The sequence below is a fragment of the Petaurus breviceps genome, unplaced genomic scaffold (assembly GCF_028583685.1).
Source record: "Petaurus breviceps papuanus isolate PSGF00001 unplaced genomic scaffold, PetGlider_PUasm1.0 391, whole genome shotgun sequence".
NCBI lineage: Eukaryota > Metazoa > Chordata > Mammalia > Diprotodontia > Petauridae > Petaurus > Petaurus breviceps.
The window spans coordinates 2,778,006-2,803,110 of record NW_027186310.1 but is presented as its reverse complement, the minus strand read 5'-3'; positions in this window follow the sequence as shown (position 1 = coordinate 2,803,110).

Genomic DNA, 25,105 nt, shown 5'->3' with positions numbered 1-25,105 from the left:
CTCTCTCTCTCTCTCTCACACACACACACACACACACACACACGTCTGTGTGTGACCCTCCCAGATTGCCTTCTTATATAACAAAAATTAAAAGGAAAGGGAAATTAGCAATAGTAATCAATATATCGAATACATCTGTGTATAACACAGCATTCCACCCTCACCGTTCCCCCATCTCTGCACAAAGGTGGGAGAGGATCATTCTCATTCATCGTCTTTGATACTAAATTTGTTCCTTACAATTCAGTTTTGTTTTATCTTTTTTCCCTTTACATTTATACCACTATCGACTGGTGCTGCTACTTCTCCAATTCTCTGTTGTGCCCTTTGAATCACTTCAGGAAAGTCAGCCATTCACTGTTTCTTACTTAGTAGTCAGATCTCTAGTCAAAGGTCCTCACATTTTAGTCCCACTCAAATTGCTAGTTGTTTCTGTTCCAAGGAATGATGATTGTCTTAAAGTGACATCAGCATTACCTTTGTCCAATGAGTGAAGAGGGCCAAAGGGAGGGATGCTCCAGATTGAGGAGGTTCCAGGTCCTGATGGAGGTTTCAGGAGGAGATGGCAGGTGAGGCAGGGTGCTCACACCAATACTGAACCCCTCAACATCTTTCCAGTTAATGAGATTTCACAACCTTGACATCACTTTCAGGTTCTTACTCTCCCATCTTCTCATGTCTAGCACACAAGCAAGTTTCCACCTTCAGAGTATCTCTTATAGAAGTCCCCTTTCTCCACTCACACAGTCACCATTCTCTAGGCCAGGGAGAACCTTCTTTGTATGTTCAGGGCCTCTTGGGCAATTGGTCTGGCAAAGTTGTGTACCCCTTCTCAAAATCATCATTTTAAACGTGGACAATAAAATACATAGGATTACAAGTAAAACAATTTTTTAATTGAAATTCAGTCATCAAAATAAAACAAGTCCATGGATCCAAGGTTAAGACGACTTGATGTACCCCAATCACAGCAGATTCTATGATGTGCCCAAGAAAGCATTGCCTAGTCTTCACTTGAATGTATTCAGCTATGGCATACTGAGCACTCCAGCGGCAGCCCATACTTTGCTATTCTGTCTATTAGGAAGTTCCTAGTTAGGACATTTCTAGAGAGCTCTGGGTGTAAGGGAGTTTCTCCTTATACTAGGCCAGTATCTGTCTCTTTGAAACACCCATCCATTGAACATTTCTCTGTGTCATTTCCTAGCAAAGTAGAATGAATTTGGCTTTAATGTTGAATCTCAGAGTTGGGAGGATCATGAGCAAATATCTGCAGTTCTGCATATGGGTAAAGGGTTCAATTTGTTCGTTTGGTGCCAGAAGTCAGGGGGAAGAAGGCTGGGGGAAGCTCATGAGTGGCAGAGTCAGTCATAATATGTGAAATAACTTCCCAGAAATCAGAGCTGATTTTTAATGGAGGGGGCTTCAGAGAACAATGATCTCTATGGCAGATAGTAGAGGCTAAATAGCCACTTTCAGGCTTGCTGCAGAGAAGACTCATCTATTAGTCAGAACTGAACTACAGTCAATGTGACCTATGGTCCTGCCAAGTCTAGGATTCTTTTTCCAAAGCACACAATAATGAGAGATGACTTTTAAATAGTGTTTCAACCCTTTACAACACTTTTTTTTAATGATTTATTAATTTCTGATTTACATCATTCTTTTCCGCCAGATTTTGAGTTACAAATTTTCTCCTCTTTTTTCCCCTACCCACTTCCCCAAAATAGCAGTCCCACAGGATATCCCCCCCTCCAATCTGCTCCCTCCCATATTTTCTCCCATACCCCTTTCGACTTTTCCAGTGGATCTCTATGCCTCAGTGCCTGTATATATTATTTCCCAATTACATGTAAGATGCTATTAATAATAGTATATATATATATATACATATATACTTGAATATTTGATTTTAAAACTTCCAATTCCAGATTCATTCCCTTCCTTCCTTGTCACCCACCCTTATTGGTAAGATAAGCATAAGTATAGGTTGTACATGTGCTAATGCAAAACAATAACATAGTAGGTATATTGTAAAAGACTGACTATATTTCCCTGCCTCCTATCCCACCTCCCACTTGTTCTATTCTCTATTTTGATCCCATCCCGTTTCAAAAGTGGGTGCTTCTAACTTTCCTCCCCCAGCCTTCCATCATCCCCCCTCTCATCCCCTCCCCCCTAGTCTCCTGGAGGGTAAGATACCCTATTTAGTGTGTATTTCACTCCCTCCTCAAGCCAGATTCAATGGGAATAAGGTTGACCCATTCCCTTTTGCCTTCCTATTCTTCCCCTCCATTGTAACCATTTTCCCTTGCCTCTTCTGTATGAGATAGTTTACCCCAATCTGTCTCTCCCCATCTCCTCTCATTATATTCCTCTCTCATTCTTGATTTCACCTTTTTAAGTATCGTCTCTTCCTGTTAAATTGGTCCTGTGCCCTCTATCTATGTATACCTGTAAACATATATACACACATTCACATATGTATTCATATGCCCATATACCCTCATATATATATACATATATATATATATATTTCTAATCCCTTCAATTACTGAGAAAAGTTTCATAAGTTAAAATTATTGTTTTTCCATGTAGGAATGTTAATAGTTCAACTTTGATAAGTTCCTTGTGATTTCTTTTCCCTGTTTCCCTTCTCATACTTCTCTTGCTTGTTGTATCTGAATGTCAAATTTTCTGTTCAACTCTGTTTTTTTCAGCAAGAATGGTCACTGAATGACCATATTTTCCTCTGAAACACGATACTCAGTTTTGCTGGATAGGTGACTCTTGGTTTTAATCCCAGCTCCTTTGACCTCCAGAATATCATATTCCAAGCCCTTCGATCCCTCAGTGTAGAAGCTGCCAGATCCTGGATTATCCTGATTGTGCCATCACCATTACAATGCGGAAGGAAATTTCTAAGTATAAAGTGATGATCATAGCATTCACATCTCTACTCTTTTTTCCTTTCTTCACATATGACTCCCATGGTCAGCGTTTCCTTACATGTCTATAAATGGCAATAGACCAAAGTGATAGGTAGTGCTCAGGATGTGATGACTTTTCATTGGGTGGGTTCACTTAGGACTTCATAAAAGTAGTTGACACTGATGTCTAGAGGGAAGAGGAAATTTCCAGTAGACTTAAGTGAGGACAGGAGAAGACAAGTTCTGAGCATGCATGAGAGATCATTTGATGAAATGCAAACATTTGGGGGAAGAAAGGGCAAAAATGTCATGGGAGTAGTCAAGTTTATTTAGAAACAATTTGGTAGCTCCTTGGAGGTAGGGAGTACCCTGTGTACCCTTGGTTCCCCCAGCATTGAACCTGGACTTCATGGGGAATGTAAACAATAGTGGTCCAGTGGCTAGAACACTGGGCTGGGAGTCAGAAAGACCTCCATTTAAGGAGGAAGCCCAGTTTAGACATCACATTTCTTACCTGGCTACACTGCACTGCGAGTTGTCTGATTTCTCCTCCTACCTCAGGAAGCTCCTTATTGGGAAAACCTCATCATCCTGCAAGATGCCATCAGTCTTAGAATTCCACCTCATCACCCTCCTTTGACATTTGGATTGGAGAGTAGAACCATGAACTCCAAAAACTCTATTGATAGAGCGATCTTAGCTTAGTCATTACCTCATTCCTTATCTGGCTGATACTTCTCAGATACTCAAATACTTCTCTGATTTCTCCACCCCCAGGTCAGGCCCTTGCCTCCTCCCCACCTGCTTTTTAGCCTTTTATATCTCTAGTACTTAGCAAAGTACCTGGAATATAGCAAGAGCTTAATAAATGCTTTTTGACTATTGACTTGAGTTCCAGTCTAGCCTCACACACTTAGTAGCTCTACAATCATAAGGAAGTCACTGAAACTCCCTCTTCCTCACTTCCCTCAATTGAGGATAATCAAGTGAGATAATATTTTTAGAGCAATAATCAGAGTGTGGGCACACCGGTACTTAGAAAATGTTTGTTCTCTTCTCTGTGAATAAAATTGAACTGAATTGAAATGAAGTGAAATGAACCAAAAATGAACTGATTACCAAGAATGTGAAAGGAGAGTATTATAAAATAAGGTTGAGAAGAAAGTAGGAATGAGCTTCTAAATGACCTTCAATGAGAAGATTAAGATTTTCTACTTTTTAAAACAGGAAATGAGAAGCTCCTCTCAGATTTGGAGTAGAGGACATCTGTGATCAGAGCAGTGCTTCAGGAAGGAGATTTTGGCCATTGTTCTGATAATGGCTTATAGATGGTGACAGTGATGTCACAGGGACCTGACAGCAATTGTCAGGAGGTGATGGGATCCTGAAATAGAGTCACCACAAAAGGGGAGAAGTGGGGATGTTTGCCACAGATGTTGTGAGGTTATAAGCTCACAGTGGTGCCTATAGCCATGTGAAGAGGGCTGGATTTGCATGACACACATGACAAATGCAAGAGCAGTGAATAATTGATCCCAGTATCACAGAGATGAATTGTCAGACCTCCTTGAGGAAATTTCACATATGTTAAAAGCCCAACAAGCATTTGACTCTTCTGTGTGACCGGCCAAGCAGGAGATTTAGGAAAAATGTGGTGTGAATCTGCTGCTATAAGTGGCTGGGCATGTGAACTAGTGAGGGGTTTGACTCCAGGAGACTTGCAGAGGAAAGTAGGAAGTCAAAATTAGCTGCTCCTGAGCTGCACAGAGAAGAGTAGGGGTCAGAAATATGGCAGACAGAAGGATCAAGATACCATGTGGCTGCCAAGAGACTTGGAAGTGCCATATCTAGACATCAGAGGCAGAGGATTTGGAGATAGATGTGATCTTAGAGGCTTCCTAGCCAACCCCTCCACTTTAAAAAGGAGGGAATTGAGAACTGCAGTAGAAAAAGGATCAAATAAGTCAAGAAGCCTAAAGTGTTTACCACATGCCACGCATCATGCTGAGCACTGGTGATACAAGGAAAGACCAAAACAAAGCCCCTGGCTGCAAGGAGCTCCCTGTCTAATGGGGGCCATTGCATGTAGAGAGCTTAGGAGATCCAAGATATCTACAGGCTGGTTGGATGGTAATTAGAGCAGGGGTTATAGGAGATCACTGAAGAAGATGGAAGGAAGCCAGAGGTAAGGAGGGAAGTCAGCTGGCAGAGGGCATCCAGTGGAAACTCACAGACTCGGGAATTGGTGAATCTTCTGCATGGAACAAGTCATCTGTATTGAAGACAGAATAGAAGGGAGTAGCAAAATCTTTTTAATTGTATGCAATCAAAAGTATCCATTTTATCTTAATCTAGAGGGAAATTTAAAGGATGCAGGGGCCTGGGGCAGGCTGTTAGTGTGCATGGCAACATGGGACCTGAAAAAAAGGGACAGCGATCCAGAGAGGGTCAGGCTTTTTCAGGAGAAACTACTTGGGACAGGTACTGGGGCTTGGGAAAAATGAATTACCCAATGTGGAGGAGGGAAGGGATGCTGAGACAGCTTTGTGGTCCAGTGCTAAAGGTAAACCATGCACAAAAGGGGGAAGAGATAGAAAGGGAGGAATGGAGGAAAATTAGGGGGAAAGGCTACAGATAGCAATTATTTCAAGAAGAACCAAATTCAACTAGAAACCTAGAATGCTGTTGTTTTTCAGTCATTTCAGTACTGTCCAACTCTTTTTTAGTCTATTTGTGATTTTCTTGGCAAAGACACAGGAATTGTTTGCCATTTCCTTCTCCAGCTAATTTTATGAATAAGGAACTCTAATGTTAATGGGATAAGATCTTCCCTACCCATTAATAGACCTCAGGTGGAGTCCATTAAGGGAAGTTTGCTTAGAGGAGGATTGCTCTAGAAAGGCTTTCACACCTGTATATACACTATGAGTTGGTATTTTGCTTTGGGGGTTCACTTATAAGAAAGATCTTGTGATTCCCTGATCGAGATTCTGAGTGGCTGTGTATTCAGAACTCCTGAATGCTCAGATGTAAAGGCTCTCTCCACCCAGGAATGTATATAAAGTGTATAGTTGATTCAGGCAGTCAGAGCCCTGTCTGTTGGTCTTTATTTCTCTACTTGTATTTTTTCTGTAATTTCTCTGAAGTTCAGGGGGCTGACTTTTCCCCTGAACTAGTGAATTTAATTGAAAAAGATTGTTGACCCCTTAAAACAACTATCTTTCCTACTAAAGCAGATCTAAGAAACTGTGCTAGCAAGCATCCTGGGTATGCCAGTGTGGTTGATGCTACAGGAACTAAGGCAAACAATCAAGTGACTTGCCCAGTGACACAAAGCTAGTAAACGTCTAAGGTCAGATTTAAAATCAGTAAGATGAGTCTTTCTGACTCATAGATGTGACACTCTTATCCATTGTGCCACCTGGTTGTCCAAAAACCTGGAGTACAAGTAGAGAAATAACAGAGAACGTAACAAAATTAGAAAAAGAATAAGAACTAAAACATTTAAAATATTATAAACTTTTCTTAATTAATATTTGAAGACAAAATAGTTTTAATCAATACATGATGAACATAGACCCCTTTTGATCACCAAGAAATTACAGAATAGTAGCAGGATATTCTGGAATGGTTTAAGAGAGAAATCAGAGTCTTGAAAGAATTCCCCTTCAGAAATCGGGAGTCCCAAGAGATTTTTCCAAACACAGACCCCCAATTGTTAGTGCTTTCTCTCTAAGATTCTTTGCCACATATCATGTATCTGTTTCACTTTTATTTCCCCCACTAGAATGTGATCTCCACGAGCTACAATTTTGCCTTCCTCTGCATCCTCAGAGCTAAGCACCACACTTGGCATGTAATTGGTGTTTAATAAATGCTGATGCTGATGCTGACATTGATAAAGATGTTAGAAAGGAAAGAATGGCAGAATTTATAAGCTGCATAGTAAAAAATAAATAGCAGAATAGAAGCAGTTGCTCCCATGCTGATGAAGATCTCCAAAGAAATGTGAAAAAGTGCAATAGACTGAGAATATAAATATGTGAAATTTGAAGAATAAGAAAGAAGAAAAGCAAAAAGAACACTACAGTGCTACATGAGCCCTCTGCCAGCTATAGCCATTGATCTTGCAGCCAAGTCATGCGGAAGTAGTTTAAGGATCAGAGGCTTCCCAAAAGAACTAGAGAAGTTACCCAAAAGAAACTAAACGTTATCAACAAGAAAAGGTACAAAGCAACTTCCCCATACTTCCAAATGCCGAAAACAAAGCACCAATCCAAAAAATGCACAGATCACCTGCAAAGATGGGGAGCAAAAGAAAATGCTTTTTGTTTAAACTCTTAGACACAAAGAGGTAAAATTGAACAGTTCCAATGACAAAAACAATTTCACCAAGCAACCGGGAGAGTGACTTTCAAATGGAAAGGAAAGGATATTCAAATAATACAAGCCCCAAGAAACCACATGAGGAAGGGAATAATATATTCCCAACAGCAAAGGAGGTTAAAATGCACCCCAAAATGACACCCCTGCAAATCCGATACTCATCAATGAAAAAAGATGGATGTTCAGTAGAGGAGGCAATTGATGCATCAAAAAACCACCATCATAACAAAACAGACATGCAGATCATTTCACTGGCAAATACCCTGAAAAGCGAAAACACAACAAAAGTAAATAAATACAATTACTAAGAAAATAATCCACAATCAAATAAATTACACTATCTCTAGAGAAAAGAAGAAAAAAACATAAAGAGAAAGATGCCTTTTGGGATGAAAAAAAAAAAAACCAAGAAGCTTTAAGAGATTTCTTTTTTTAAAATACACAAGAGGATAAAGATGAAAATAGAATTTAAGGAAATAGACATGACAGCGGAAGAGCAATCCGAAAACACCGTGTGCTAAATCCCACAACTCCTCCCCCAGGTGAATGAATGTATCTTATGGGAATGAATAGAATGCCAGGCTATATAAAAGATTGGCGAACTAGAGAATATGTGATATATCCTAATTAAGTCCATGGGTAAACAATGGCGGGAATAGATCTCCTGTAGTCTCTCAGCAAAAAGAGGGGCTGCTAGAGAATGGGTGATGTGGTAAAGAGAAGAATTGAAATGGTGTGTTTAGTGGGGGGAAGCAAGTGAGTCTAATTTATGAGTATTGTTGCAAAGGGAAAACACTTCCTCTGAAAGTATTGTCTCCAATGACAACATCCGGACTCAAAAAGAAGGGAAATCAGAGGCACACCAGGTCATTTGTTAAAAGTGAGAGAAGATGGGAATAATCATTTTGGGGGTGGTGTGGAAAGCTGGATGTTTTAATGCATCGTTGATGGAGCTATAAATTATAATAACCTCAAGAAAAAACAATTTCAAATTATTCAAGGTGGCAAAAAGTCAAGACCGCTTGGTGCAAAGGTTCAGCTATAAGAAAGTCAATCGATTAATTAATGTTTGGTCCAAATAGGCATGATAAAGGTAGACTAGGAAAAATTCCCCTTTTTTCTTCTTACTGTCTCATACCATGAGTTCGAGGTTTCTCTCAGTCTTTTATTCAGATGCACAGTCAGTAATAGACTATCACTTCATGTAAGTGAGTGGAAAAACACAGGCAGCCTCCAATGTATGGCCCTTCACAGAAAGCCTTTTGAAAACCTTTCCAAGCTCCTGCTTTGTTTGTTCCTGCACGAATGAGTTAAAGGCTCGAAGACTGTAGGTGCCATCCTGAGAGACAGCTCTGCAATTTATCTGAATGTAAAAATAGCTGGACAATAACAATTTCTTCCTTGAATCTTTCTCCTCTGTTGGGAAATAAAATTGCTGTGTTATAATATAGTTGTATTTTTTATTGCTGTTCAAAGGAGCCAATGCTTTGGTAAGTGATTTTTCCAAGAATATCACAAAATAAAGAGAAAAAATTTCCTAGCTATTCTCAAAAAGGAGAGTTAGTGAAACTTCCCCCCCCCCCTCAACTCACCCTAGGCAAGTGATTAGGCAGTCATGTTCCCCATGCACTTATAGGTATTAATGCAATTAGCAAATTGCTATGGTCACAATTTACAGTAAAGTGTAACTAGAGTTTGGGTTCCTTGAAGGGCAATCACAGCTATGAACATCCCTGCTTTGGGGACTGTTGTTTTTCCCGTTTCCTGTTGTTTTGCCAGACCTTTCTCTGGGGATCTGCTCTTCACTTCTTTAATGAATAGTAGGACTTTACATGGGATGAAAGAATGAGGTTCTTAAATGAGTCCTGATAGACAAGAATAATCAGCCACATTTAATAACACAATGAAATAGGCATAAATGGAAAATCCTAAAATTGGATTCAAAAAGCAATTATACAAATCTAGGCTGGGGGGGGGCGGTATGGGTAGAGTCAAGTGTCCTAATGCAATGAAGGGGCGTGGTGTGCTAGATACTCAATATGAGTATTAGTGTGATGTGGTGGTCCCAAATATAGATGCAATCTTAAGCCTGACTTAGGAGAAGTATTGTGCCTAGGACTACAGAGATGAGAGTATTATTTCATTTGAGGGCAGACGAAGTCAAGTTGAAGGGTGTTCTAAGGAAGGAAGCAGGCATGGGGTGTTGAATCTATGCCACCTAAGGATAGATGAAGAAATTGGGAATGTTCATCCTAGGGTAGGGTGGGAGAAGTGACTTGGTGTCTTTTTCTGCGGGCTTGTCAAACCAAAGAGACATTAGCCTTGTTCTCCTTGCCCTCCAAAGTTAGAACTAGGCAAGAATTCATTATTAGAGAGTGGTACATTCTGACTCAATAAAAGGAATCTATTTTCTCCCAAAATGTGCTCGACAGAAATGGAGTTGGCTGCTTGAGTTCCTTGAGAGTGTTGTCACTAGAGGGTTTCAAACAAAATCTAGATTACCTGTCCTCAAGGTTGTTTTAGAGTGAATTCCTGCCCAGATACAGTTTGGAGGTCATCTATTACAGGGGCCTCCTAGTTCTGATACTCTGGGATTCTATGCTTTCTGGGATCTCTTTGTGAGCTACAAAGCATCTATAAGTGTAATGGAGTTATTATTAATATTCTCATTCAAGGATAGTTAACATCTTTAAGTTCATTCATATACTTCCCTGTCATTGGAATTGTCTCTTCCTCCTCTCCCCTTCCATCTTTCAAGTTCCAACTGAAAGCTGTATTTCACCAAAACTCTGTGAGTTCTGGGTAGGCACAAATAAAGTCTTCCATTTCAATTGTGGCCACCTGCATCGTAGAGCCCAGCATGAGGATTAGTCCACTGTGGGACCTTAACGGTTATTGCAAATCATCATGAAATAGGGGAAAGATTACTAAAAACTTCTCACCACTCCAATGTTTACTTGATGTATGACCTTGAGCAAATCATATAACCTTTCTGACTCATTTCTCTCAGCTTGGAAAATGGTAATACTAATTGCATTTCCTATTTTATAAGGTATTTGTGTTAAAAACCAGATCAAATATAGAAATATGTTCAATCATCCATTCAAGAAACTTGAAGTTCTATGCCTATTATGTGCCAGGCACTGGGGATGAAAAAATAAAATCTAAACAGTTTCTGCCTTCAAGGATCTTACTTTATTTTCTTCTTTTTTGGGGTGTAGGGGAAGAGGGATGGAAATGATATACAAAGATAAGTAGATGAAAAATCTGTGTAAAGTAATTGTGTGTGTGGTGGGGGGAAGAGGCATTAACACCTGGGTTGGGGGAGGGGGAGTCTGTGTAGATGAGAGACCTTCTGTAGAAGGCAGTGCATGCCTCATTTCCATATCATTAAGTGTGGAATCAAGTAAGATATTATGTCAGGATATTGTAAGATGCTTGAAGTTAGGCTTGGCATGATAGCTATCTTTGTATGCCTTCCATTATCTAGCCTGGGTATCCACATATATAATATGAATAACTCACAATGATAATGCATTTGGAAACTTATAAAGTATCTTCCTCATAGCAACAATGCAAGGTTGGTAACTTACGTAATATTCTCCCAAACTTAAAGGTGAGACTGAGACTCTAGGAAAGTGACTTGTTCAAGCTCCTAGCTCCAGGTGCCCTGCCCTGAATTTCTGTGCTCTTTAGACTCTTAATAATTTGCCAAACTGAGAGAGACGGCATGGTGCAGTGAAGGGATTGTTGCATTTACATCGAAGACCTGCATCCAGATACTATCTCAAAAGCTTCCTAGATGTGTGACCATGGGCAAGTCCTCTAAGCCTCAGTTCCTTCATTTGGAATATGGGGATAATAATGGCTGCATTGATTACCTCACTCATTTGTTTTCAGAACCAAATGAAATCACAAAGGGAGAACATATTGTGAATCATACAGCATTGTATGACTGGCAGCTCTTGGTATTGAGTGAAGGACAATGAAATGCACACCTTTCAGCTCCACTGCTCACAGCCTCTGCTCTGCTGGGCCTGCCCGGCAGATTCCTCTAGCTTAGTTCTCACCTCTCTCACCCAACCACATTCCAAGGCTCAGAAATAAATGCTTCTCTTATTCTACTCATGAAAAAGGAGTCCCCCTAGCAAAGTTTAAGAAAATGAACATCTAGTTCAGTTCCTCAAGGAGAGATGCTGAGAGGTCAGTTACCTTAGGGAAACCCCTACATCTGATTCCTATTAATATTAATACCTGCTTTCTTAGTTGTGAAAGTGGGGCCTTGAGTTTTTTTTTTTCCAAAATGGCTGGGGGGAACCTTTATATGCCAGCTCACAGTGCTCATTCTTGGTCAGTTAAATAAGTCTGGGTCACTCCTTGTTCAGGCACTGGTGGGAGCAAAAAGGAGCTGTTCACAGTGCTGAAACCATCTGGGGAGCTCTACAATGACAGAGGAAATTAGCTTTTCATCAGATAGACAATCAAAGCATAAAATACAATCCTGGATTTCAAGATGGAATATACTCATGGGGACATTCACTCCAACTCTTTCATTTTATAAATGAGGAAATTGAATCCCAAAGAGGTTATGTGATTTGATCAAGGTCACAATACAGTAAGTAGCAGACCTAAGGATCTGAACCCAGGTTCTTTTCCTACAAATCCAGTACTTTTTACACTGCATCATGGTATCTAAATCTCTCTTTCTCTTCATTGTCATCAGCACACTATATTTGGAACCACATGGGGTCTTTTAGAGCTTCGGATATCTCGAATTTCCTTGCCAATCTTGGGAGTAGTAGAGCAAATACTTAGAGTCACAGACACCTTGACTTGGATACAGATAAGTAGAAATTCCAAGATTTAGAACTGATCAGGGGTGACATTTAATTTGTGCTAAATTGTCCACACCCCCCTCCCAACTCACCTTCCTTCATTGATAGTAGCTAACTCTACCTACAGAGCAGCAGAAGAGCATTACATAGAAGGGATCATTACCAACCATTCTGTAAAATAAGAGAGTTGGACAAGGGAATCTCTAAGGATCCTTCTAGCTCCATGAATCAAAAATGAAGGAATTCCCAAGGGAAAAGCCAGAGTGACAAAGCAAAGATCCTTCCAGAAAACATTCCTTTGGAGAAGCCATGGCAAATGTCCATTAAAAAAAAGTAATGAATGGTAGTGTAGGAAGTGAGATGAAGTGTGGTTTGATGGAAAGAAGGGCCAGGGCCTGGAATTAGAAGACATTGGCATGAACATTTGATTTTTATCAGCCTGGGGAGAGGGTGGAAAAAGAATTGGAAGAGAAGAAAGCAGTTATTAAGCATCTATTATGTGCTGGCACTGTGTTCAATGCTTTACAAATATTATGTCATTTAATTCACATGTCTGCCCTGGCAGATAGGTGTTATTATACATTATATGAATGCAAATCTTAAAGCACTATGGAAAGGCTATTTGTTCTTCTTATTTTTATTTCCTAAAGTGCAGGTCTGAACACATCATGACTACTCAATAAACTCCAGTGGCTTTCTCTCACTTCCAGGAGAAAATACCAAATGCTCTGTTTGGCGTCCAAAGCTCTTCATAACCTGGCCTATTCCTACCTTTCTATTCTTTTTGCACATTATTCCCTGATGTACACTCTTTAATCCAGTGATACTGTCCTTCTCACTGTTTCACCAGGAAGACATTCCATTGCCTGGCTCTGGGTACTCTCTCTGGCTGTCCCCATGCCTGGAACTCTCTCTCATCTCTGCTCTGCCTATTGTCTTCCCTGACTCTCTTTAAGTCCCAACTGTAATCCCACCTTCTACAGGGAACCTTCTTCAACTCTTTTTTAATTCCAATGTCTTTCCTCTATTAATATGTTCCTATTTATCCTGTATATAGCTCTCTTTGTATATATTTGTTCACATATTGTCTCCCCCATTAGAGTGTAAACTCTTTGAGGGCAAGGAATGTTCTTGGCTCTTTCTGTATTTATTCCCAGTGTTTAGCCCAATGCCTGGCACCTAACAGTTTCTTGATAGATGTTTACTGATTATTCATCCATTACCTGGTATGTATAAAGATGTTTTCATGTTCTGTGTGTATGTATGTTTGTGTGCATGCATATCTCTGTGTCTATTTCTCTGTTTCTCTGTCTATCTCTGTATCTGTCTCTCTGTCTCTCTCTGTCTCTGTATGTCTCTGTCTGTCTGTCTCTTACTGTAAAAAGAAAGAATTGTTATATGGAGTTTGGACAATGAATTCAATCTCCCTCCTGAACCTAAATCCTATGATAACTTGATTCCCATAATAATCCTGTGAGATAAAACAATCATGAAAATCTGTTCTCCTTTCTCAAAAGATAAAACTGAGTGAGAAAAATCAAATGACTTGTCTCAGGTTACATAGTGTGTTGGAGACTGAGCAGATATTGTAATCCATGTCCTGTCACCTAACTCAGGGATTTTCCACTAGATCTCACCTGCACATCCTTACCTACTTCTATATTTCAAATTCAGATAGAAGTTCTAAAAAACAGAAAGGGTTAATTTCTGTGCTTTAGAATTCCCCCAACAAAAGTCTTAACAATAAGATTTTCTTATTATTCAAATCACAGGGCTTGAATGACAGCAAAGAGAACAGGAAAAAATAAAAAATATAGGAGTTCTCCAACACTTAAAGAAAACCAAAGTTGGCCAGCTGAGACTTGAAGTCATACTGAAGGGAGAGGAAGAGACAGGAAAAATTTATCTCTGGATTTCTACTTCGAAGTCAGTTGAAGTTGGAAGTAACTTAAAACGATTCTTAGATAAGGGGCTGAATGAAAAGTGGGTAGGTGTCTCTATCAGTGCCAGTGAAAGGAATGAGTGGATCAACTGGAGCCCCTGTTGCTAAATGTGCCCACCTGGGTCAAGGTTTCCTAATCCCACCTTTTGATGATGACCTGCTTTGTCATAATTCACCCTCAACTTTATCTAGACTTATCAAATGTTTTCTTGGACATTGATTATTCATTTTGATTTCCATTGTCTTTTTAGGAAAAAATTGTATGTTTTGCACATTTAGGATCATTATTAAAGATGACCTATGCCTTAGTATCCCTGGTTTTCTTTAATGCTCAAATCAAGTGCTCCTTCATGCACTAGGTGGTCTCCTCTGTGACTGCCATACCCCTTCCTCACCTCTCCACCAACCCCAATATCACCTTCTAGCTTATGTGTGTTTGCACATATATAATATATGGACATTGTATCCCCCGATAGAATGGACCTTTGAGAACTGTGATTGTTTCCATTTTGCCTTTATATTCCCAGCACATAGCAAGTGCTTGCCATATAGTAGACAAGGCTTGTGGGTCAACTCATTGTATTTGGGCTTTATCTTCCTCCTAGACAGTGATCTGCTTGAAGGCAGGGGGCCTGTCTCATCTAAACTATATTCTTTCTCCAATGCTGAGTATAGTACTTTGCATCCCATAAGTACTTAATAAATTTCTATTGAATTCAAATTGTATTTGGAATTGAAGGAGGTACCCTTTGGAGTGGCCCTAGAGGGTTGTAGAGAATATCCATTAAGGATGCATAGTGCAATATACCTCCGACTGTGGTGCTGATGACTGTGGACTGAATGCTGTAGAAGGATCTTACTTCAAGAGAACAGCGATAGATAGAGCTGCTTGAGTTTGAACTTATTTAAGCTTGAGCTGAGTCCCTTTGCATCCCTAAAGGGACATTTTGGTCTACAAGAACACTGATCTTTGGTGAACTGAGTCATCACATGGTACTTTGAGTTAGAAAGGACTTTAGGGTTGATCTCTTCCACTCTACCCCCATTTTACATCTGCCACAATCGAGGCCCCAGGACTTAGTGCCAGAGGAGACAAAGGTCTTTAGTAACAGAGCTAGACCTAGGCTCCAGGTTTCTTGACTTCTCTTAAGCAAATGCCCTACTGTATCACACTGCATTTGATAGAGAGTAAATCCATGGATTAGACAGGAAGCAGGAAAAAATTCCTGAGAGATGCCCTAGTCTACACATGAGAGAGTGACTGCTCCTTTACCTGGGTGACCCTCCCACACAGACATGGCCCCTTCTACTCTGAAAAGTCATCCTTTGCTCCATCCGCTTGGAACTCTCCATCTTGAGCCATTGTCTCCTGCCATGTCCCTGGTGACTGATTCTACTTTAGTTGGAATGATTGGTGGAGAATGATGTCTTTCCATGTTTATGGGCCTCAAAAGCCAGGTTCACCACACATTCCCAGCCTTCCTGGCAGCACACGGGAGAAGCCAAGATTAATGAAAGTTTTCCCCAGGAAAGTCCATAAGTATGTGGCCTGTTGTTTTCTGACTGTGGGCAGTTAGAATAAGACAGTTCAGCTCCATGAAGCTGACATCCTGCCAGCATTAGACATTTTGCTGTGAATAACCTTGTTTTAAGTTGTTCATAAAAGGTGAAATAAGGTTGCCATATTGATGCCAGATTCTGATAACCTATGAGTAAGCCATTCCAATCCCAGTTGGCAATCCTAACTCAGCTTTTTAATAAATCATTGTCTGGAATGCATTCCACTCATGCCCTGAGACAAACATCAAGCTCATGGAGTAATTGGGTCAGCAATAAATGAAGTTTACAAAGTGAGTCTCCTCAACTAGGGGACTGTATTGTTCTGTTACACTTGGGCCCAAACAGCCTGCATCCATGGTATTGAAATGAGCCTTCCGTGTCCCACTTCCTGGTCCTGTACTAGGGCCCTTCAGTGCCTGGCTCTTGGTCTGGCAAAACTACCCTCAAAGAGGTCCCCAGAGTGATGTAATGGAGCCTGGCAAGTTCTTTGCTGGGGCATAGCCAATAACCCACCCTTACTCACACAAATGTCTTTGCTAATGAAAACAGGCTAGTGCAAAATGCTGAACTCAAGGACCTCACATGGATTTTTTAATGATACTTGGAAGAGTTTTATTGCAGCACAATTAGGAAAAAAACAAGCCAGCAACATCACAGACTGAGAGCATAAGAGCTGAGATGTGTCCTTGGGTTCCAGTTCGCTGTGGCTATATTTGTGTGAATCCATTTGACGAGAACTAGATGGGTTCTTGAAAAGGAGGCTACCCTAGGGTACCCTGTGGAGGAGTCAAGAGAATGTCACATTTCCTCCAGGTCCTTCCAGGCTCATTGAGTAGACTAATAAGATGTTCATTCTGAATGAGAAAAGTTAGTTGGGACACAGTCCTCTCAAGAAACATATGAAGGATTGCTCCAGGGCCAAGGGGATTTTTTCATGAAGTTACCAGACTCATAAGTACTAGTGAACATTTAGATACAGTAAAGGTTGTACATGATTAGATAGAGAATATTTTTTAAAGCAATGGGGTTAAATAACTTGCCCAAGGTTACACAGCCAGTTGTGTGTGTGTGTGTGTGTTAAGTATCTGAGGCTGGAACTGATCCTGGGTCCTCCTGACTCTGGGGTCGGCACTCTTACTCACTGTGCCACCTAGACACCCATTCCTTTCTTGAATTAGGATTTTTTTTTGCTTTTTGGAGGAGCATTTGGGGTTGTGACTTGCCCAAGGTCACATGGCTAGTAATTGTTAAGTTTCTGAGGCTGGATTTGAACTCAGGTCCTCCTGACTCCAGGGCCAGTACTCTATTCACTGTGCCACCTAGCCTCCCAATAGAGCATATTTTTGAAAGACATTTAGAAACATCTCCAAATTATCTTTGTGGACAAGATGTAGACATGTGCAGTTGGTAATGCTAGAGTCAGTTGGATTTACAGTTGGGTGAATAAACAGGCCCTAAGAGTAGTCATCAGTATCTCTTTGCCAGCTTGCAGGCCAGTCTCTGGTGGAATTCAATCACATTCTAGACTCAGCTCTTCCACCAACTAGATTTGAATCCCTGACTCTCTAAACTGACCATTGAGGTCCCTAAAGTTGGGATGAATAGCTTGGGCTGGGGAATTGAGAGGAATATAAAAAAAATTGTTCATTCAGTCATTTGTATTATGGGCATTTATAGGTACCTCTTATACATGATCATTGGGACAAAAACTGGGGCCATTGAGCTTATAAAAGAAACAGAACCAGGACAAATCTATGGTACCAAGCAGATCAGTCTGAAACAAACAAACAAAAGCTTTGTCGAAACACAATTGAGTGAGTTTCTTAAGCTTTAGGCCTGCTAAAGTATTTATGTGGAGATGTTCAGTATCTTCATAACCTTCCAAATGTGTTCATATCTTTCTAATATGGAGGCAGACCTAGAACTAAGAAGAAGGGTCAGATCTGGAGCTAAAAAACTGTAGCTGTTATTTAGAAGTAAGACTTGAAATTCTGGAAGTGAGTGATATGATAAAGAAAAAGTCCAGAGTGAGAAGAGGAAAGACTGAGGATGGAAGCTTGGGGCAAAGATGGTTGCATTGTGTGTTCCTTGAGAAGTGTGAAAGGAAATGAAGGTCCAGTAAAGAAACAAAGAAGTTTTAGAGACAGGGAAAGAATCAAGAGAGTGTGGTAGTAAGACAAAAGAGGATAGTATTGACTAAATGGCAGTCAATAGAGTCAGAAGTCAATGTAGATAAGGCCTGAGAAAAAGGAATTGGATATGGAGAGATGGAGTTCATTTGTAATTTTGAATGAATGAATAGATGGATGGATGAAATCAATTATTAATTGCTTACTATGTGACAAACTGAAATAGAAATAAAAAAGCAAAGGCAATACCTGCTCTTTAGGAACTCACACTTTCATTCAAAAGACAACATATACAGAACAGGGGTGATCATGGAGGGACACATTGGTGCTGAAAATTACAGGTAGTCAGGGTAGAGTTGATTTGATCATGATCCTAAAACTGGAGGCAGGTGAGGAGGAAAGCATATGTTTGTAGCAGTAAGGCAGTTAGTGAGCTGTGTAAAAGACCATTGGTGAATGAAAAATGAAGTGAAGTATGTGGCTGAGTCTTTCTTGAAATAATGGTCTGAAGTGGTAGTCAGGACAGCAGTGACCCAAGAAAAAGAGTTTTCCACAGAGAAGGCAGTTAGTAAGGAGGAGATAACTAGAAAGGTGGGAATGAAGCTTAACAGAGCAATTTCTGTGGTGGGGTGGGGGGAATAGAAACTAGATTGAATAAGTGAAGAAAGAAAATTTGAAGAAGTAAAGGCATTGACTGGACAACTACTGTGGTAGGTGGCACAATTAGGAGCAATGGGCCAAGAGTCAGAAAGATCGGAGTTCAAATCTGCCCTCAGACACTTACTGTATGATCCTGAGCAAGCCACTTCACCCGGATTGCCTCAGATTTCTTATCTGTAAAATCAGTTGGAGAAGGAAATGGCAAACCACTCCAGTATGTCTGCCTAGAAAACCTCAAATGGGGTCACAGAGAGTCAGACTTGATTGAAACAAGTGAATAACAATAACAACAGCAACAAAGGCATTGACTCTACACAATGCCCTAGGGCCACTTAGGGTTTCTGGGAGTCCATGATGGAAGGGAGCTGGGTGGACAAGAAGACAGGTTCTTAGTTCCTTATTTGTAAAATGAGAAGAATAATACCACATATGTCGCAAAGCTATTGTTAGCCTAAAATGAGGTGATATTGAAAGCACTTTCTAAACTTTAAAGCACTCCAGAAATAGTACTTCTTCTTGTTGTTAGATTAAGAAAAAAATGTATAATTATATGCATATTTGTAATGCCAAGCAAAGGCAACTTCCAAGGTTCCAAATACCAGCACAGTAACTCTCAATTTTATTGAGTGACAAATTAAGGCAAAACATTCACAGAAAAGAGAAAATTAAAATACAGCATTCACCATGCGTAATTCAATAATTTAGTAACTCCTCAATTCAATCCAAATGTTACTCTATCCCTGAGCAGTACATTCATTTAGTCAATCACAAAGTCTCTCTTCTCAGATGGATATTAGTTTCCAGTCATAAAAAAGTACATTCATTTGGTCAGTCACAGAGCACAAAAAAGTCAAAAGTTTCCCATTCCTAGATCACAACTGAATTATAATTATCATCAGTTAACATGAAGCACGTTCTCAAAAGGGGCATTGGAGGGAACAAAAGGCCATCTAATCCTGAGCTACAAAGATATCATAACGACATTTAATACCCAAAGAAAGGTCTTTTCTTCATCTTGACCCAAAGCAAGTTCTAAACAATTTCTGTTCCTGGGGAGAAAAAGCTTAACAAAACCACAAGATGCATTGCCAGTGTCCTTATCAATTCACTCTCTGTCTTCAGAACAGTCCCAGAACCCCTGAAAACATCAGTAAGACCCTCTTCCAGGATTTCTGTATACATAGAACCAGAAAATCCTTCATTGGGCCTTCTGAACCAACAGCAATATTTCTAGGAATTCTGCAACAACAGCACTGTCTTTCACCAGCGGAAAAAATCTAGCAAAACAACATCAAAACAGACAGACACAATACTAACATCACAACCATGCCTCCTCAGTGTTCAGCAGTCTGGGTGGCAGTTCTCAAAGGTCCTGGGCAGCTCCAACTGGCCCTCATCAGTCTCTCTCTCAGCAACTCTCGCCCCCAGCAATTCTCCTCTCTCTCTGCTTTTGCGATACTGCTCCCCCAAAGTTCTTCTGGACTCCTCTGCTTGGTCCTATCTCTAAATACACCACAGCAGCGTCTCCCAGTTCAGCCATCTCTCTTCACATCAACAAGTCCATCCTGCAAATGAGATTCACAAGCTCTGGATTTTAACATTCAACCTGAAAGCCAAGCCAACACAGGGGGATAGTTAAATTCCATTACCATTATAATATAACAAGAAGGCACTTATCACAAAGATGTTGACATATTTTTGGGGTAAGGAATGGCTTCTTGAGAGACTGTGGAAGAGGTGAGAATGAATGAAAATAAAAATATGGGACCAGGAATACTAGGGAAAAGGAATTCTAGTGGTAGCCAAAAAAATGGATGAATATGTATAATACCTGTGATTTTCTGGAAATGTTGATGTTGAGTTTTGAGGAATGGGGGAGGAATCCCTTGTGAAGACTAAGGTTGGGTCATCACCATATGTATGTATGGGTGGGTGGGAGGAGAGGGTTAAGGCTTGGAAAAACATTTTAAAAAGAAGAGGCAGAGCCAAGATGGTGGAGTAAAAACAGAACCTCTGTGAGGCTTCAGCTCCCAATACCTCCAATACATGTAAAAAAAAATGACTCTAAACCAATTTTAGAGCTACAGAACCCGCAAAGTGACACAGAGAAACAAATCTCCCACTGAAGGCAGTCTGGCAGTCTGGCAGTCCAAAAGGAAAGGCCTATTGCAACGTACCAGGAACTGAGCACAGGCCCATGAGCCACATTGTTCCAGCCCCAGGGCAGCCTGACCAGTGGCGGCTGGAGCAGACTTTAGGAGAGTGAATCACCAGCAGCTGTGGCAATTTCCAGACTTCTCAATCTATGAACACCAAAATGAAAGTAAAAGGTCATTCATGAGCTCTGTTGGAAATAGGTGGAGAATAGCAGGGTCCAACCCCTGACCCCAGAGCATGAAGTGGTGGAGGTGTGGAAGCCTTAGCTCCTGCCCTGTGACTGCCTCTGGAGCTCCTGGTCTGCAAATTGTAGGGGGACCAAGTGACCATTCAGAGGAAAATTTCTCTTGCTTTGACTTGCTTGGATCTGGATTGTGGTCTTGGGTGATGGTCCTGTGGTGTGTGGCCAGTGTTCCAGAGCTTGTGGGGGCTACAGAGACAGCACCCTCCTAATAGCTCTAGCAGCTGCAGAAACCCCAGCAATTTGGGACACAGCTCTGTGCACTCTGGAAGCAGAGTTCTACTGTGGCAAAGAGCTCAAAAGTCAAGTAATTGGATGGCAATATGAGCAAGCAGAGGAAGCACAATCAGACCATAGAATCCTTTTTGGGGGACAAAAGGGATCAAAGTATGGAATGGGAGGAAGACAATGAAGTCAGAAATCCTGCATCAAAAGCTTCCCAGAAAAATATGAATTGGTTACAGACCATGGAGTAGCTCAAGAAGGATTTTGAAAAGCAAGTAAGAGAAGTGGAGGAAAAAGTGGGAAGGGAAATGAGAATGATGCAAGAAAAAGATGAAAAGAGACTCAACAGCCTGCTAAAGGGGACCCCCCAAGATTCTGAAGAAAATAACACCTTAAAAAATAGACTAACTCAAATGGCAAAAGAGGCCCAAAAAGCCAATGAGGAGAAGAGTGCCTTAAAAAGCTAAATTTGCCAGATGGAAAAGGAATTTCAAAAATTCACTGAAGAGAATAATTCCTTCAAAATATCATTGGAGCAATTGGAAGCCAATGACTTTATGAGAAATCAAGATACTATAAAACAGATCCAAAAAATGGGAAAAAAATGGCAGACAATGTGAAATATCTCATTGGAAAAACCACTGACCTGGAAAATAGATCCAGGAGAGATAATTCAAAAATTGTTGGACTACCTAAAACCATGATTAAAAAAAAGAGCATAGACACCATCTTTCAAGGTATTATCAAGCAAAATTGCCCTGACATTCTAGAATCAAAGGGCAAAATAGAAACTGAAAGAATTCACTGATTGCCTCTTGAAAAAGACCCCCAAAAGAAAACTCCTAGGGATATTACAGCAAAATTCCAGAGTTTCCAGGTCTAGGAGAAAATAATGCAAGTAGTCAGGAAGAAACAATTTTACTATTGTGGAAACACAATCAGGATAACTCAAGACCTAGCAGATTCTACATTAAGGGATCAAAGGGCTTGGAATATAATATTCCTGAGTGCAAAGAAGCTAGGATTAAAACCAATAATCACCTAGGTAGCAAAATTAAATATAATGCTTCAGTGAAAAAAAAATAAGTCATTCAATGTAATATAGGATTTTCAAGAATTCTTGATGAAAAAAACAGAGCTGAACAGAAAATTTGATTTTCAAATACAAGGAGCAACAGAAGCATGAGAAGGTAAACATGAAAGAGAAACCATAAGGAACTGATTAACATTGAACTATTTACATTCCTACATGAAAAAATGATAATTGTAACTCATAAGACTGTTCTCAGTATGAGGATAGCTGAAGAGAATATATATATATATATATATATACACACACACATATATATTTATGTATATATACATACATATATGTATGTATAGGAAGGTGTATGTGTGTATAAATATTTATGTGAGTGTGTTAATATGTATGTACATGTGTACATAGACAGAGGGCACAGGGTGAGTTGAATATGAAGGGAAGATATCTAAAAAAAATAAAATTAAGAGGTGAGAGAGGAATATATTGGGAGAAGGAGAAAGGGAGAGATAGATTAGGGTAAATTATCTCATATAAAAGAGGCAAGAGAAAACTGTTACAATGGAGAAGAGAAGTAAGGAGAAAGGGAATGGGTCAACCTTACTCCCATTGAATTTGGCTTAAGGAGGGGATGACATACACACTCAATTGTCTATCTTACCCTACAGGAAAATAGGGAGGAAGGAGATGAGAGGAGGGATGATAGAAGGCAGGGCAGAATGGGGTGAGGGTAGTTAGAAGCAAACACTTTTGAAAAGGGATAGGGTAAAAGGAGAAAATAGAATAAATGGGGGGGGTGGGATAGGATGGAGGGAATTATAGTCTTTCACATATAACTACTATGGAAATGTTTTGCGTAACTACACAATGTACAACCAATAGTGAATTGCTTATCTTCCCAATCAGGGTGGGTGAGGAGGGAAGAAGGGAAAAAATCTGGAACTCAAAGTTTTAAGAACAAGTGTTTAAAAAATTGCTTTTTATATGCACCTGGGAAATAAGATATACAGTCACTGGGGTATAGAAATCCGTCTTGCCCTAATTGAAAGTTGTGGGAGGAGTGGGGGAGGAATGAGATAAAATATAAGAAAGGACAGATTGGGGGAAGGGGTATTCTGTAGGCTCGCTATTTTGAAGTGGAGGTAGGGTAAAGATGGGGGAAAATTGTAACTGAAAATCTTGTGGAAATGAATGTTGAAAACTAAAAATAAATAAATAATTGGGGGGGGGGAGAAAATTTGAATTCCCACTTACTGGGCACAATATATGAAGTCAGTAAGAGTAGGATAGAAGTAATGTTATAATGTTATACTGTAGTGAGGGTCCAGAAGAGGTTATATTCCAGAGATAGATAGATAGATAGATAGATAGATAGATAGATAGATAGATAGATAGATAGACAGACAGACAGATAGATATACATGGAATATATATTTATATAAAAACAGATTGATTTCATGATTTTCTTCAATATTCAAGAAGCATGGAGTGGTGAGGGATGAGGATTCTGAAATAATTTTAAAGCAGCTAACCAATGGATATTGGAATAATACGTCAGAGTTGGAATGAACCTCAATAGCCATCAGTCTAACCCATAACATCTGAAAGAATTCCCTCCAAAGTAGACCAAAGGAGTCATCCAGCTTCTGCTTGGAAACTTCCAGCTGGGGAACCCATTATGTTCTGAAGGAGACCAATTAACATGTGTATATCTTCTGATTTTTAGAATTCCCCCTTACTGTAAAATCTGAAGTTTTCTCTTTACAACTCTTCCCATTTCTCCTAGTTTCAAACAGAACAAATTATAGCCCTCTGGCACATCATAGCCCTTAAAATACTTGAAGATAGCTATTATCTTCCTGAGTCTTCTCTTCTCCAGCCTAAACATACTAATTCACTTCCCCAAATCCTCATATGGCATGAACTCGAGGATCTTCACCATCCCAGTGGCCAACCTTGGCATGTTCTCCAGTTTGTCAGTTACCTTTGTCATTTCTGGCACTCAGAACCAAATAATACTCCCCAGGGGCATGCCCAGGGCAGAGGATACCGGGAATCTGACCTCATCCTGCTGAGAAGTTGTGGCTTTCTTAACGTAAGCCAAAATCCTATATGCCTCAGAACACTATTAATATTGAATATGCCCTCCCACAAATCCACAAGAACAATTTCAAAGTGATGTCTAACCACATTTCCTCCATTCCTAGTTGTAAGTTGACTTTTTAAAAAAGTCAATTAAGAATACCATGTTACACCCTTTGCACTTCATCTTCTTCCATTCATACTAATGCTCTATCTCATCAGTATCTTTTTGGGATCTTGATTTCATTATCAAACTTTGTAGTTATCTCTACACCCACACCTAGGCTTTGTGTCATTTGGAAATTTGATAAGCATGCCATCTGTGCCTTTATCCAAACCATTGATAAAGATGATGATTATCAGTGTGATAAGTTCAGATCCTTGGGCCATTTCCTGACATGAAGCCTGCAAGGCAATATTGAACTATTAATCCTCTTTGAGTCTAATCATTCAAACAGCTCTACATTTGTCTAATTATACTATTGTCTAGCCCACCTCTCTCTGATCTTTTCACAAGAATAGAATGAGTTTCTCTATAAAAAAATTCACTAAAATCACAGTTAACTAAATCTACAGCATTTCTTCTTTTCTCTAGCCTAGTAAACTTGTCATCAAATTAAAGAATATTATTATACATGATTTGTCTTTGATTAACCCTTGTGGGTTTGGGTGTTTATCATTTCCTTTTCTAGATATTTTTTAATCTGCTTTTGATAATGAATTCTAAAATGATAGCAGGAATCAAATAATAATATACAAGGTTGAAGACCTAGAATTCACAAAATTTTCCCTTCCTTCTTTACCTCTCCCCTCCCTCCCTCTCTTTTCCTTCCTTCCTTCCTTCCTTCCTTCCTTCCTTCCTTCCTTCCTTCCTTCCTTCCTTCCTTCCTTCCTTCCTTCCTTCCTTCCTTCCTTCCTT